Source organism: Vespa velutina, chromosome 20 (genome assembly GCF_912470025.1).
Source record: "Vespa velutina chromosome 20, iVesVel2.1, whole genome shotgun sequence".
NCBI lineage: Eukaryota > Metazoa > Arthropoda > Insecta > Hymenoptera > Vespidae > Vespa > Vespa velutina.
In genome coordinates, this window is record NC_062207.1 from 562331 (window position 1) to 575884 (window position 13554).

A 13554-nucleotide genomic window follows, 5' to 3' on the forward strand; every position below is an offset into this window, starting at 1 on the left:
AAAATTTATCTAAGAATTAGACAGAAGTATTATTGGCTAAACCTGAAACGGGACATACAAAATTTCGTACAACAATGTAAAAGCTGTCAAACGAAGAAACTTGTGAGACTAAAAACTCACCAACCAATGACTATCATCGATACGCCCGGGAAGGCGTTCGATAAAATATTAATGGATATCGTAAGTCCACTATCGACCACGAAATCCGGGAAAAGCTACATTTTAATTATTCAAGATCTTCTTGCAAAATATTCGATGGCAATTCCTCTTCGACAAGCTTCTTCGGAAGAAATAGCAGATGCGTTTATAAAAAACATAATATGCCGATTTGGCTCTCTAAAAGGCATCTTAACTGATCAAGGTTCTAACTTTCTGTCAGAATTGATGAAAGCAGTAGCTAAGAAAGAAATTTCAAATACATCAGTACCAGACAAGTAAGTATCACCCACAATCGAACGATTCAATCGAACGATCGCATCTCGTTCTTATTGAATTCTTAAAACATTTCATTACCGATAATAGTGAATGGGATAAATGGATTGAAATAGCTATATTTTCATACAACACGAGTGTATACAAAGGAACATTATACACACAGTATAAATTAATATTCGGTCAACTAGCATGAACACCTAATGAATCTACATATAACAACCTACAAAACGAAACTTATGCACATTACTTAGGGACTTTAAATGAACAAATAAATAAATCTCAAGAACCCACTAAACAAAATTAACGCTAAGTACAGGTCGAAAAAGTACTATGATAAAAAGCAGAGAGTCGTAGATTTCAAGGTATGAAACAAAGTGTATCTTCAAAAAGGGTCACAAATGGATAAATTCGACGACAAATACATAGGACCATTCGAGATAGTAGAAATATTAAGCAAGCATAATATAAAAATACGTACCGACATTAGCGACCGTGTGGTACACGCAAATAGACTTAAAGTCGATAAGTCGAAGTGGGAATCGACATCATGGAAAACTACGATATCGATAAACGGATCTTTTCAGCGCAGCATGGCGCAACGATCGCTCTCTCTTCCATGATGATAGTTGGTAAAGATAGTTTCCCACCATAAACTAAAAAATTAGAATATAAGAAACTGTGAATGTACCAACGGCATCAGTTGCCTTTTCGACATTCCACGTGATAAAATAACTCAAAGATCAACCCACAATGTACTCAATATGAACTTATATTCTTATACTTACTTTAGCGAGATCAACGCTAGGATATTAGTAGGATATGATTGCCCCACGCAATCCTTAAACATTATATCGTACTCTCTATTGGATATCATCGATACACTCATCCACGGTTATGCCCTGCATGACATATACGGATGGAGCTTACATCTCTTAGGAGCACTATGGAGCTCGGTGACACATCTTCTTCTCCACCTAGGAAAAAGAGAAAAGAAAGAAGAAACTCCAATAAGTACGGCACCCGAGGCTACCACCATCGACGAAAAAAGAGGAGGGTACGCTGCTGATGAAAAACGTAACACATTCTACGAACTAAATACTTATTTGAGTAAAGAAAGAAGTTAAAATGCACGTATAATTACACACATTTTTTAATAAGGGGGGAAGTGTTACATCCCGCCCCCTTCTCACACTTAACAACTAAAAACTGTAAATAAAACTTTCTTATATTATTAAATATAGGAGTAAATGGGGACACCTTACGCTTACGTACTATATAAATTTTTTTCAAACTTTTATTAATCAAGAAACCGTATAAACGAAGATCCTTACATATATATAACTAACACAATTATATGACACATTTGAGCCCGATGTAAAGGGAGTTTCTATTATCACAAACTAATACTATTATAGAGCACACAATAGCAAATAAGTAATAAACATGTAAGCGATAAAATAAGGAGACAAAAAGAAAAGTAAAAAAGTCATAAAAAGCGATGCCGAACTCCGAAGAAAGTAAAAGAGACGCAGGAGCTCAAAGAATTCGAAGAAGCGAAACTACTGCTCAACGTACGTGTTCTCCGGATGGTAATATCTAAAATTTCGTCCCCACAAAGCGATGCCAAACTCTGAAAAAGGAGAAGAAACGCAGAAATCTAAAGAAGTAAGAAAACGAAGCCACCACCCGTCGTACGTGGTTTCCGCATAGGAATCTCCAAAATTTCCATTCCCACCACGGGACCATGGCAGCGGCAGATTCATCCTTACTACGCACGGCGGCTTCATCCTGACGGCAGCGCCACTTCGAGCCGCCTACCGCAGATCGACGGACGATATAAGCGGCTACATCGCTCGTCTCCGCTGTTATATTGATCCGCCTCTCGACGCTATAACAACGGTCTTAACCGCGGTTATATTGCTTCATCTCTCAACGATTAAACTTCTCTTCGCGACTAAACATTGGTCTTAACTTCGATCACACTAATGCACTGTTAGCCTTGTTTTATACTTTAAAAATTTCGTCTACACACTGTACCTGACAATTTTAATAAATTAGTTTTGTTAAATTTTAAATTCAGTGTTCGTTCAATTAAACCCGGCTGTGCTTCCCAGGCAACCTCGCGTAAATCTAAATTAAAGTCACTAAATTCTCTCGCGAGTCTCAAGATCTTCCTACTACACAGTCGACAAGTTCAAAGCTAAAGCTTCCATTATTCAAATGAAAACCTTTTCACCTTAGTTATCCTTTACTAGAAGTGCGTACGAATCGCACGAGTAAAGGCAATAACATCTTTACCCGATAACTAGAGGTGCGTACGAATCGCACGAGTTATCATAACCTTGTCCAATACCCGACGACTAGAGGTGCATACGAATCGTACGTGTTGCCGTAACTTCATCCAATCCCCGATAACTAGAGGTGCATACGAATTGCACGAGTTATTGTAACCATCCTTTAAATAATAACTTAAGTTATTATTCTCCATTCCTAACCCTCATCTATCTTTATGCTAAGTACACGACGTGGTGGTAGGAAGTATCACCTACAGCGGATACTCGCGCATATTACGATCCGTCTCATTATCACGGAGACTTAAGAATCGCGTCATTCAAGAACACGGACAAACGCGTAATAATTCCATACCGTCTCGTGCCTATCACTACTAAAGAAATCATCTATATCCCAAGGGACTTAGCACCATCCGATCCGAGGGCGAAGAACAGCCTGGAGTTTCCTGTCAACGTTGCCGAGCCAGACGACGAAGGAGGAAGATTTACAATACTTTTTGGAATATAATGTAAACATATCTAGTAATTTTTTATCACTAAATAATATTATCACCAGTTTATTATTATAATGAATTGTTTCAAGTAGATGCAAAAAATGATGTACGTAACCTTTATCAAGAATGAAAAGAGTACCAACGTCTATTTACAAATCGCACGTTTCGTTTCTTTTACGGAATACGTATTCCACAATCCTTTATACTAGTTGTTCTGTAAAAATTAGGAAACATACATGGATGTTTCATTATCAGTTCTGCGCGCCGTACTTCTTATACAAACGTACATACCAATTCGATAATTCGGGAGAAACGTGAGTTTTCTTAATGCGCATTTTGTTCTTTTTTCGCATTATCGCTGAAGTCATACATCTTAAACGATATTGGACAAACAACTTTGTGTTTAATCGTTTCTTGCCATTATCTGGTAATTTTCAAGAATTAATTTCACACCGATACATGAAAGCCTGTTTTCTTTATTTTGCGATACAGTATGTGAATTGTTTGCAAATGTTTCTGAGGAGTAAGAAGAATTGCTTGTACCAAATAGATCACAATGACATATAGGGCTAAGAAGATGTGGTCCTATAACGTGGAAGGATTGTGAAAAAATATTGTTAACGCACCGTATCATGTTTTTGGCCATCATGCCACTTGCGTGATTAGAGAATATTTTTGCAACGGAAATTAATTTACTTTACGTGACTCATTAGTAGTATAAATTCGAATGGAGCACATAAATTATCAAATAAAGATCTGAGCATATATTAACACATAACGTATGAATATTTGTAAATATCTTTTTATAAGTAAATTTTTAAACATCTGTTTATATATCTTGTAATAAAGTTGTAAATATTTTTGTATTTATTGTATATAATCAAACTAACGTACGTTGTACATCTACATAGATTTGATTCTATAGTCTTAAAACTAACAGAAAATTCGTCACTTTAGCAGGAAAACATATTTTACAATATAAAACAAATATACCTATTAATTTCTTCAAAATAATGTATTGCAATAACTAGCGTAACTTTATTATTATATGTATTTGATAATAATAGCAATATGAGGGAAAACGAAGAATTACAATACTTTTTGCAAGTAGATATAAGTGTATCAATCAGATCATTCTAAATAATATTTTCACCAGTTTATTATTATAACACATTATTTTTGACAAGAAGAACAATATGATAAAATTAACGACGTTGACTAGATTTAACGTAAACCTATTTGTTCTTTGTCAATAAAACGAATAATTTTGAGTATATTTGCATTATTATTTGCGCTTATTGTATATATGAACTACTCACTTGCCAAATCGATTAACTCCATAAAACAAAAACTGGAGAAATATGGAGAAATAATATAAGTTGCTTTTTAAAATTTTCTTTGAAGTATACATTTAAATAAACATTGTAAAATGTATAAATGCAAACGTAGCTTTTATTTAACAACGTATAAAATGAATAAGATAGAACAGTCTTAGAATAATTGTTAAAAATAAATTATTTTTTATTTCAGTAATAACAGTATTAAATAACGGAAATTAAAGAAATTTATTATGAATATAAAAAATGAAGACTGCATCAAGTGCTTTAACACATAAATTTGAAAACATTCAAAAAGTGGAGTTAATCGAATTAGCTCGTATATATATATTGTATACATTAAGTTTATATTGTGTCAATGTATTATAATAAGATTTTTTCAATTTGATCCTGCGCTTTCATCAAACATTTTGTTCATTGGTCTTTTTTTTAATAATACTGCCTCTTGTCAATCGTTTGCAATTTGTTGACCAAAAATAGCCAAATTACATGATCTTGGTTACCAAATAATGTGATCACTTCGCAAAATAATGAATTCTTTGAATTTTTCAGCCAGTAAGTCACTTGACGATTGATGAGAGGCCAATATCACTCGTGTTATTGATGGAATTAAGTCCTATTTGTTCGAGAATGTAATCGAAAATTAGACTAAGAGAATGCACGTGATCATACAGAGCCAAGGTGGTCACTTGACCGTTATTATTTTTCATACATAATGATATCAGCTGAATGTATTTTAAAATGAAGTAAAAAATACTACAATGTCACAAATATAATTTGCTTTAATTTAATTCAACCCTTATCACTCCAAGTGTGTTTATCAGGCATTATACTGAATATTTTATTCTTCATTAACTTTACTTTTCGACCACTCAATTGTGTCTCTAAATTCCGTATAATCTTTATTTGTATCTTAGTTAATCTTTTTTTTATTTTATTCTAAATGCATCCATTTCACTTTAATGACAAAAAAGAAAAAAATTATTTGCTGCTAATTTGGGAAGATAAGCGAATTGTAATCATAGAAAAAGTTTCAAAATCAAATATGACTATTGATTATTATCGAAATTATATTTTTCTTGAAAATTGTTTTAAAATGATTTGAAGATTATTACTTGCGTGTTATGGTCGCATTTAAAGTAAGATATTCCAAACTTAATACGCAAGCATATATCAAAGATAAATTAGAGTTGCCGATCGTTAATTGCATTAAATAATCGGAGTGATAATAGTTAAAGTTTGTTATAAGTTCTTAATGGAAAATCCTATTTTAAATTATTACCTTTCTAATAGCCTCTGAATACTTTGCATAAAATAATGCTATCTTTAATTAAATTCCCTATTTTATAATATATATATTGTAAAATTTCGTAATATTTACAATATAATATATTGTATAACCCCTGTGTTACCACTTTTAAATATAAGTTATTAGAAGTGATAATACAGGATTTTAGATATAAAGATTTTAAATATAAATTATAGAAAATTGTTTATTATTTATAAAATATAAACTGTATTTATACAAAAAAAACCTATCAAAGCATAATTTTATATCTTTTACATTTTATAAATAAATCAAGATAAATATAAAATTCTACACAATATTTATATTGCCTATTTACACGATATAAATATAATAATAATATAAAAGATATAAATTATTTTTAATTGTCCGATTCTAATTGTTAATTTTCATTTTGAGCAGTTACACTAGAAATTTTTTGATTTATCCACGCTTTCGCTAATGCCAAGAAGTTAAGATTTGCTCTTTGGTATTCGTCTTCTGAGAATAGGAAGTCGAATTCTTTTTCCCGAAGCCAAATATCTTCTAATTAATATAGATTATTTTTAATACAAATTAAGAATACTTCTTTTTAATTTAAATTCTTCCAAAACTATTATTTAATGTTATTGAACTATTTAATGTATGTTATAAAAACTACATACTCCATCTTCTTCAACTATTCCTCTTCTTCGTTTAATTCTTCTAGGCATTTTGACAATAATTTTAATCTAACTCTGTCTCCTTTCTCATTTTCGAAATCTCTCCATGCTCCCAAAAGTAATATTCTCCTTTCTTTGTCACAGTTTGCAAATAATGCATAATTCCCAAGTTCAAAAATTCTACTAACTAATTCAAATTTAGCATAAGCTGTCCAAACGCGTGTATTATAATGTAAGAAGATTAATAAATTAAGTTTTTTATATACATATATATAATCATACCATGAAATCAAGCTTACTTTGACATGAACAATTCGTTCTAATAATCTCTCAAATAGTTGTCTAGTATTTTCTATTTCATAGACATATAGACATTATAATAATTACATAAATATAAGTACAATAAAACATAAGATAAATGTAACTATAAGAAAAGTAGTTTACTTTCATTCACGTTGTGCAGTTTTGAGGTGGAAATTCAAGTAATTTTTCATACAGAATCCTGCATCTGTCAAATTCTCTAGATTGTGTCTCTAAATCATTGTAACCACTATAGAATTTTTCTTTGGGATAAACACCCAATACCATACCTTGAAATAAATGAAATTAAATATTTAAAAATACAATAATTTAATACTTATAAAAAAAAAATTGTTATAATAATAACATACCAATGTTTTTCTCACCATAGTCAAATTTTTTTGTTGTATTTCAACAAAGCTATATTTTAGAAAATGTGAAATATTGAAATATGGAATAAGATCTAAACAGATTCTGAAAAATAACAAAAATATTATAAAGTTTTATTTTTATATGTAACAATAAAATATTATAAATTTATATCTTCATATATAACAATAATTTTATATAAGATAAACTGTATCTGAAATTTGACATCTACTTATAACTTCCATGTCAATTTCTTTGTACAAAGCATAACTTATCTACAAATAGATATATCGTTTCCATGCTCCTCCTGTAAAAAATTTATTTTATAGAAAGGAACTTCAATTTGACTTCAGAATTGTTAAAAAGTAAATATTCATTACCTTAGTAGGACGGACATTTGCTATAGCTCGTTCATACGCTCTTACAACATTGATTTCCTTCGGATTTTACTAATTTCAGATAGTCAAATCAAGCATCATTAGAAGGATTTTCCTTGACTTCTTTATTATTTATATATATGCATTATGTATTTCTTTTGTTCTTTCTTTTGAAGTATTGTTTAAAGCATACTTAGAAATTATTCTTGCTCTATCATGCTATCAAAGAAATATTAAAATTATACTTATTATAACAGAGAAACTGAATATATTGTTATCTTAAAATAATACTTCTCTCTGTCCTTCTTCAAATCTTGCAAATGCTATAAATAGCTTTTCATCTAAGTTCTTATCTCCGAAAAAGTTTGTAGCATCTTCATAAACTTTGTGTCCTCCATTTATTACAAAACTATATATCTCCCTAAATAATTATATATCTCTACCTTGCTCTTTGTATTTCTTTATATCGTAATTCAAATTTAATATATGTTTGCCATATCTGTTAGTCAGGTTCCCATTCCAACCATCGCTCAAAAACTTGACGTGTTTCTATAATAAATCTATAAAAAATCAAGTTACATAATAAAAAATAATCCCTCATTTTATATCACATCTTACCAGTAATATTTTCTAACATTTCTTCCATATATGTGTATTTGTATTAAAATTGATTTATTCTACGTAAAATTGTGACTGCACGATATAATAAATTTCTGGCATAATTTATTTACTTATTGTGCATTTTTATTACAATATGATATAGCCATAATGTAATGTTTCTATGATCAACATCTAACGCACGTTCATATACAGATTTAAAATAAATTGGACATATAAAACCTTGAAATATTTCTAATACAACTAAGACTATAAAATGTACTATTTTTTGTATTTAAAGTACCTTGCTCTCTGCATTGTTTCTGACTTTCTTCCCATCGGGCATATTTCATCAGATTCGTTATAACCATATGATTCTTACACATATTGTCGTCATAGATATTTCATTTTCCATGTTGATAATCAGCCAATTTATGAGGATTCTATATTTTCTGCTTAGGTGACTAAAAGGAAATACTTACAAATGAATTGTTCTCTATGAAAAATTATAGATAGGTTTAACATTATTAACATTATATATATATAAAGACTTTTTTTTTTGCTTCTCTTAATAGTTGTTTTGCTATGATTTAAATTTTCTCGGGTGCTTTGTTTCTCACTTAAAAAAATTTTAATTGTGAATAAATATTACAATTATAAGTTGTGTATGCTATAATTTATAATTATAAAATAAAATATACTAATGTATAATAATCATTTTACTTTAGCCACTTTGGACATTTTTTGTGATTTTTCCGTGACAATGGTTAATCGTTATTCTAACCAAATAAACACAAATTCGTCTACGCTCACGTGAAAACAGTCTGGCAACTGGTTTGTTCTACGCCGTATATACTGCATATGATCTTTTAACCTTTTAGCTACTAAATGCCATCGTGAAGAAATAATTTGGAAACAAATACGTAACGACCATAAGGTACTAAACTATGATAGTGGATGGAAACCTACTTTTCATGATATGTTGTTTTCTTCTCCACTGCGTTGTTGTCGCTGCGGCTTCAATTATAAACTATATTGTATTTTTATACATATAGGGAGATATTTTGGCATCTGCTTATTCTAATTAATCTGATGAAATACTCCTGAAGTAGGTGGTAGCTCATTGTAAAAACAACTTAGAATTGCTAAAAGGTCTTATTAAAAATTGCTTAAAATGCAAAGGGTTAGTCTTATCTATCGTTGGATAGTCTCGGTTGAAATTATCAAGGACAGGATTTGTTGAGAGTTCGCGCATAAAATCATCACATAAAATGACGTTCTTTATTCCTTTTGTTACCATAAATTACCGTCAGCATATGTGTCATGATGTATATAATATAAGTATATTTTTCTATTTTTTCCTATTACTATTCTTATTATTATATTATTATATTACATATTACTATTATAGTAATAGTACTAGTAATAGTAATAATATGAAATGAACTTCTACAGAGGGAACCATAACAAAATAGCACTAGGAGAAAAATCTTGTAATGTGCCACTCGTTACATTAACCACGAGAACAGGAATAATTTTTGACCAATTTTAATGAATGAGGTCTTATTTTAAACATGAATCTGGCATATATCTTTCTCGAATTTTTGGAAAATCTTTTTATTTGTTTATAAACTATTCTTAAAAAAATACTATTTTTAACACGATTTTCTTTTAATAAAATAAAGCTTCTTCAAAAATTCGGAAAAATTATGTCTTAGATTAATCCTTCGTCTTTAAAATGCGACCTTATTCATCGGTCAAGAATTACACCTGTTCCCATGGATTACGTAAATCATTATAATGTTTAATGAACATCCTTAAACTAAAAAAATGTATATCTATTTTATTACAAGTGCTTTTTTATCAAAAGAGCAATATTTTTATACAAAATATCTATTAATAATTGCAAAAATTTATGAGTTAGATTCAAGTACATGTCAATTAATAGTAAATGTAGATCATGTTAATGTATTTGGCAAACGAAAATAGGCATTGCTACTTATAGCATATGTAAAATCACACTAGGATAGATTAACTTGCAATTAAAATGTTCACTCTCCTTGTCGAGTCAAAAGCGATGTGTATATTTATTTGTTAAATAATACTTTTGAAACAAAATAAAGAGTTGAAAATTGTATATTATTATATGTTTTATATTATTGGTTACATTTGTTGTAGATGATGGTTATACCGTAATAAACAATAAACACAGATTTATGAGTGTTTTAAATGAAACTGAAAAATTTGAATACAAATACCAGTAATTCTGAAGACAATAAAAGTATTACATACATTTTATTACAAAACACAAAATATTACTCTTTGTTTTTATATCACTATCATCATATATTATCGTAAACAAAATTGTTAAGTTAATCTGTTATGGAAAATCTCAGTTGCATAAAAGTCATAAATAATTGCTTTTTATTGATCATCTACAAAGTAGAGTTTTGTCTGAGCTGGAAAGATTAGGTTTTGAACCTCAAAGTTTACATACCATATGTTCCGCTTCATATATGTTTTCTAAGATTGTAGATCATTATTATCATTACTATAATTTTTATTTATTATAAATAAAAACATGATAAAATATAAATACAATACATAAGTTACAAATTTATGTTCGTTATCATGAGAAAACGTGGGCTTTCCCAACAGACGGATGTATCTTTGAACCAGATATCCTTTGATTCTAATATAAGTATGTAAATGTTTAAAACATATTCCATTGCATAGAGTAATCTAATTAATACATTTATATAAATAATTAATATTGTTTTGAAATATCATCATAAATTTCACTTGAAAATAAATTAGATTTTTGTTACTTTGCGACTTATGCTACAGTTGTCTGTAAAGTTTCAAATTTTCTATAAGGAAATGTTAAAAAATATGAAATTGCAAGGCCAATACTTTGGCCCATATATTAAAACCAGAAAAGTCGTTTCACTGGTAAAAAAATAAAAACAATTTCTTATATAGCCGCATATTTTCTTTTTAACGTATTTCATTCCCTTTTTTAAATACAACCTTTTTTCCATTTTTAATTTAATACCACGTTCAGAATTATTAATTTTACTGTATTAATGATGAATATTTTATAAAATTATACGTCAATTTCATATATTAGTGCGCTGCGAATTCTTATACAGTCGTATTTTTATACTTTGAAAATTATCTTCTTAAAGATGTTTTGACAATATATAATCATAGGATAACTCTTTAACAATTTGTTACATAAAATGACAAATTAACTTTGTGTTCTTTAACAGTAAAATATATATAAATAAATAATCTTGTAAAAATGCAGAATTTTTGAAGATGTGTGTATATAGAGTGATTGATGAGTAAAAACTTCATAATTTGACAATAAAAATATCTCATCTATGAAATCACATAAGAAAATTATAAAATAATAATAATGATTGAAATAACACGAAATACAATTATAAAATATTAAAATGTTTTTGATGTGTCAATTGTTAAGACAATATGGACCAATGAGAAGATATCTCACATTTTCTACGTACTAAGCAAGAGTGGTATTATGAGTTAGTAGATTAGTAATAAAAGTTAATAATTAAAAATTCTGCCAGATTAATCGTAATATTTTTAATTTATATAGAATATTTCAAATGCGTGATATTAAAAATAAAATAACATATAAAGTTTTTCCTTACGAAGTTTCAAATATTGCTCTATGTACAGATCACTTACATTATAAACAAAAGAAGTGAAATGCGCTATGTTTGCAGGCTATGTGGAGTTTCGTTTTATTTACTAAATATCATATTTTAAAAAGATTTTAGTACGCACAATTTATATCAAAAACGCGTATAATTTTAAAATATTTGTTGAAAACAAATATTAATATGACGATGTTAGAGATTTAAAAATTTTTTATGCGAAAAAAGATGGTTAGTAATAAGATGTCTGATCCGTAATATGTTAAAATGATTTAATATTATGACATATTGTGTTTTCAATTTCTGATAAACAGATTTTAGTATAAAGTGTAATTGAAAATTTTAAACATTTTATTGTTAAAAATATTTTTATAATATCATTTAGAATAGAATAAAATAGTAAGCAAGTGTATAATATTAATTCTTTATTCATTCATATAATTAATGTTTTATAGTATTAGATAGCATTACGTAAAGCTTATACGAGAATATGTATCTTATTTTCTCCTTCGATTGCCGATTTAATGATGTTTTACCGATTTTTTTCTTCTTTCATATTTCACCTTCACCGCAGATTGTAAATAGCAATTTTAATTTCCTCACAACGTTCAAAAAAATGACCTATTTGATCTTGAGTTGTCATTGTATTATTTCTTGTAGACAAGGCGAAATTTTTTTACACTCGTGTACACGCGCGATGAGTGTATATATATATATATATATATATATATATATATATATATATATATAACATAGATTAATGAAGCCATATATGTAAATTCGTCTGCTAAGTCAAATTCTTGTCAAGTAAATTTTGCATTCTTTTCAAAATTATTTATTATAACAATCACTTTTTATTCTTAGTTTCTTTTATTGTATTTTTTTCTTAGATATGTTTATAACGAGTGTTTTATGAGTCAACAGGCATTTTTCTTTGTAAGATTTTTTTCTAAGTACCTAATGTGATTTAGAGGGCAATGAAGGATGGATTCTTCGAAATGGAGACTAATAGTGTAACAATATGAATATTTTATGTAATACATTATATACATTGATGTAAAAATATACAGAAATGAATTATTGTATGTGTGTGTGTATACATATATAATAAATCGGATAGGCAAGGTGAGGTAATAAACGAAAATAAGTTTCTCTAACAAAGAAACGACAATTTCCGTTTATTATTTACATTGGTTAAATTTCACAATAAACTCTCGTGCTACTTCTTTTGTGGCGTTCTCTTTCTTTCTGTCCGTTTCTCTCCCAAAATCTTCAAGGCTCGATTTGTAGGTAACAAAAGAATTTGTAGATAACAAAAGACAAAGGAAGGGCGGAGCAAATCTACCTAAAAAAAGTATACTTTCTTTACACACACATATATATATATATATATATATATATATATATATGTATATATATATATATGTATATATATATATATATATATATATATATATCTTTCTATTATATATATCTATATATATATGTATCTTATACTGTGACGTACACGTGTGTCCCTCAGTTATTCATAGTACTTTCTCTTAAGGGTCATATATACATATTATTATTCGAAATATCTGCTTTTGGGAACTCCTTGAATACTCCCTAAGAATAAACATAGATAAAAAAACATATTACCATCTTTGTTCGAGTTTTGACATTTTTAGTCAAGTACTTAGTCTTCAATAATATGTCGAAATGGGCAATAAATAACCTGTGGA

General features: G+C 28.6%; 1 long non-coding RNA gene across 2 annotated transcripts; it reads right to left on the reverse strand.

Annotated features, from left to right (window-relative positions):
• Positions 1-6787: 6787 nt before the first annotated feature.
• LOC124956144 lies at positions 6788-9008 on the reverse strand. Of its 2 annotated transcripts, XR_007103120.1 has the most exons (7): positions 8871-9008; positions 8452-8766; positions 7842-8110; positions 7554-7769; positions 7176-7480; positions 6949-7094; positions 6830-6856 (listed from the first exon to the last, which is right to left on the reverse strand). It is a non-coding gene; the product is annotated as an uncharacterized LOC124956144 (long non-coding RNA). The 2 variants fall into 2 exon arrangements; XR_007103119.1 differs by having other exon boundaries at positions 6788-7094.
• Positions 9009-13554: the final 4546 nt, after the last annotated feature.